The sequence below is a fragment of the Bidens hawaiensis genome, unplaced genomic scaffold, assembly GCF_021521415.1.
Source record: "Bidens hawaiensis isolate Kalapana, Puna unplaced genomic scaffold, B.hawaiensis_p1.1 tig00050595_1, whole genome shotgun sequence".
In the NCBI taxonomy this organism is placed as follows: domain Eukaryota; kingdom Viridiplantae; phylum Streptophyta; class Magnoliopsida; order Asterales; family Asteraceae; genus Bidens; species Bidens hawaiensis.
In genome coordinates, this window is record NW_027506157.1 from 95,909 (window position 1) to 99,962 (window position 4,054).

The 4,054-nt window shown below is 35.8% G+C and overlaps 1 pseudogene; it reads left to right on the top strand.

Annotated features, from left to right (window-relative positions):
- The first annotated feature begins 799 nt into the window (after positions 1 to 799).
- Positions 800 to 2,906, top strand: LOC143616895 (ribulose bisphosphate carboxylase large chain pseudogene; annotated as a pseudogene).
- The last annotated feature ends 1,148 nt before the right edge of the window (positions 2,907 to 4,054 follow it).

Genomic DNA, 4,054 nt, shown 5'->3' on the forward strand with positions numbered 1-4,054 from the left:
CCATGGAAAAATTGATGTTACCTCTAGGGTTTTGGGTACAAGGATGAAGAACAGCTAGGAATTGAGTTGGTTTGAGAAAATATGTGCCAAAATATCTAAGGGAGGCTTTTTAACAAGCTAAACAAAAAGGGGTCCCACCCCTTAAATTGCGGCTGTCCCAAAGGGGCCCCCATTGGGCCTCTCCTTTGGCCCACTAATGCCTCGGTTTTCGTGTCACGTGTAAATATCGGTCCAAAATTCAGTTCTGGTTCGGTGTTTCGCAAGAAAAGTAGTTTAGGTGAGAAAAACAGCGCGAAAACGAGTGTTTTTCAGCCCATTTTTGTAAGATAAGAAAAACGTATTGACTCGCTGTAAAAATCCAAAATATTTTAACGGATTGCTTAAAACATCTTATATAAGTGCTCCATAAGTCTTTTTAAGCTTGATGGATGCTACAATACTCGTTTTGATGTTAACGATTGCGTTTAAAGTCATAGCGTATCAATAAACGAAACCTTTTTCGTTTAAATGGTTTAAACGTATTGGGGCCTAAATATCAATATATTATCCACTATAATATATATATATATAACTCATATATGAGCCCTCAGTATTAATACGGGTCATAATCAGAATTGGTCGGTTATTCGTTTAATCGTTACGAATTAACCGATTTATCGTTTACTCGCTACGTAGTGAATAAAGTATACCTCGTTTTTGTCACTAATGTCACAAGTTTGGACAAGACTTTGGGTACTACAAGGAAAAGTATGATAGCTATTTTGGAAAAGGAAAGAAGCCAACTAATAAGGCTGTAAGAATGGTTGAAACAAACTGTGAAAAGAAAAATGAAGTGAGTGACAAGAAATATAAGAAAGTTGTGGAAGAGAAGAAGGCTACAATGACTAAACAACCTACCAGAATAAATTCTGATAAGGCAGTTAAGAATGTGAAATCTGTTGACAATGGAAAGTCAACAAAGGTTGAAGAAAAGGTTAGAAGAGAGATGGTTAGGAGAAATAAATCAAGAGAATTGAATGCTGATGAGAAATTTCTTTTGAAACATGGGTTTGAACCCCAAGGATTTCTATGGAAACCAAGAAATGAAGCAAAAGTGGCATGTGAAACATAGGTAACAAGTGTGAATAAAGAATATGTCATTGAAGAATGCAAAAGCATTGTTCCATATGTGAAATCACATTATGAATCTGGTTATGATTATGATGATTCTGAGGAATCATGTGAAATTGTTTATGAGAACCCAAAATCCATTGCAACAACTGTTCATATTACTGATGAATTGCAAGCTGATGGTGCTTGTATTTCATCCATGAACTGATCCTTTTCTTTGGTTTGTTCAGGAACAGTCCACACAATCAATGATGTATGGTATATGGACAGTGGATGTTCTAGGCACATGACACGTGACAAGAGGTCAATAGTGAACTATGAAGAGAAGTTTGAAGGACCCGTTGCATTTCGGAGTGATGAAAATGGAGGGAAGATTGTGGGGAAATGTATTCTTACCAATGACAAAGTGTCATTTGATAATGTGTTCTATGTGGAAGGATTACAATATAACCTTCCAAGGGATGGAAGCGTAGAGTCCTTTGGTGCCCCCAGTAAAGAATTGGGGCCTCACAATGACTATTTTATCTCATACCTTTCTTCGTTCATGGTTCGATATTCTAATGTCATAGGCGTAGAGGAACCACACCAACCCATCCCGAACTTGGTGGTTAAACTCTACTGCGGCGAAAATACTGTAGGGGAGGTCATGCGGAAAAATAGCTCGACGCCAGGATGATAAAAAACTTCACACCTCCCGTTCTTCATACTTTTTCAATATGAAAAAAATAAAAAAATAAAAAAGTCGTCTTATTCAAAACCTCAATTATGACATCCCTTCTCTCCTACTTTACACCCTGGAACGCGCTGTTCTTATAGAGGTAAAGTAGAGATAAAGTAGAGACAAAGGCACTTTGACATCGTTTATTGTTTCAAATCACGGTGGCCTTGATATTACTAAAAGATAATGAGAACGTGAACTCTCAACCATTTATGTGATTGAGAGACCGTTTCTTATTTTGTGCCGAAGCTATTTATAAATCACAAGCTGAAACAGGTGAAATCAAAGGGCATTACTTGAATGCTACTGCGGGTACATGCGGAGAAATGATGAAAAGGGATATATTTGCCAGAGAATTGGGAGTTCCTATCGTAATGCATGACTACCTAATTGGGGGATTTACTGCAAATACTAGTTTGGCTCATTATTGCCAAGATAATGGCCTACTTCTTCACATCCACCGTGCAATGCATGCAGTTATTGATAGACAGAAGAATCACGGTATGCACTTCCATGTACTAGCTAAAGCGTTACGTATGTCTGGTGGAGATTGCATTCATTCCGGTACCGTAGTAGGTAAACTTGAAGGGGAAAGATACATCACTTTGGGGTTTGTTGATTTACTACGTGATGATTTTATTGAAAAAGATAGAAGTTGCGGTATTTATTTCACCCAAGATTGGGTCTCTCTATTAGGTGTTCTGCCTGTAGCTTCGGGAGGTATTCACGTTTGGTATATGCCTGCTTTGACCGAGATATTTGGGGATGATTCCGTACTATAGTTTGGTGGAGGAACTTTAGGGCACCCTTGGGGAAATGCACCTGGTGCTGTAGCTAATCGAGTAGCTCTAGAAGCATGTGTACAAGCTCGTAATGAAGGACGTGATCTTGCTATTGAGGGTAATGAAATTATCCGTGAGGCTGCCAAATGGAGTCCTGAACTAGCTGCTGCTTGTGAAGTATGGAAGGAGATCAAATTTGAATTCGCTGCAGTGGATACTATTGATTAAATTCAAAGCAACGGATACTTTGGTTAAGGATAAGAAGATATAACGTTCGTTCTCTTAATTGAATTTCAATGAAATTCTTCCCAATATTTTTAGTAAAATATTGGGCCGAATCTAACATGCATATATTTTACATACTTATATAGATATAGAAAACTTCAAATAAAAACTTGAAGACTAAACAACTCAAATCCTTCTATTTTTGGATTGGATCCACAATGAATCCTATGGATCCATAGGATTGGGATAATCTTTTGGATCCTGTAGTTTCCATGGATCAAGACAGGTATCACAACTCTTTCTACCCATCCTGCATATTATCCCTTTTTTTGTATTCGTATTTTAATAGATACTTAACTTATTATTAGTTATTAGACAAGATTTTTCAAAACAATTGTTCTTAGGTTTGTGGAGAGAACAAATCCTATTTTCAATACTCACTCTTCTTATTAGTTAATAATTCTAGTGATTGTATTTATATGCTTATTCCTGATAGGAAATACAATATTCAAAATTCAAATAAATGGTTTTTCGTCGAATGACTATTCATATATTGTATTTTCATGCAAATATGGAGCAATAAAACTATATGAAAAGATGATGGTTCAATTCGATCTTATTTATGAAGGAGTTCAAACACATATGCATGCTAAGTAAGTTAACAGGCAGTTTTGGTCCTATTGAAATTGAAATTGAAAATGCCATCGAAAGTCAAGATCCAAATAAAAATGATACGGATAAAAACATTCAGAGTTGGAGTGTTCATGACAATTATAGTAATGTTGATCTTTCTTTTGGCGTCAAGGGCATTCGGAATTTCATCTCTGATGATACTTTTTTAGTTAAAGAGAATAATGGGGACATTTATTCTTTATATTTTTATATTGAAAATCAAATTTTTGAGATTGACAATGATCCTTCTTTATGTAGTGAACTAGCAAGTTCTTTTTATCGGAATTCTAGTTATCTGAATAATGGATCTAAGAGTAAGAATCCCGAAAATGATCCTTCCATGAATGATCCTTCCATGAATGATACTCAGTATACTTGGAATAATTACATGAATAGTTGTATTAACAGTTATCTTCAGTTTTAAATCTATATTGATAGTTACACTGTAAGTGGTAGTGACAATTCCAGTCACAATTACATTTCTAGTTTCATTTGTGGTGAAAGTGGAAATAGTAGTAAAAACGCGGATACTAGAACGAGTGATCAA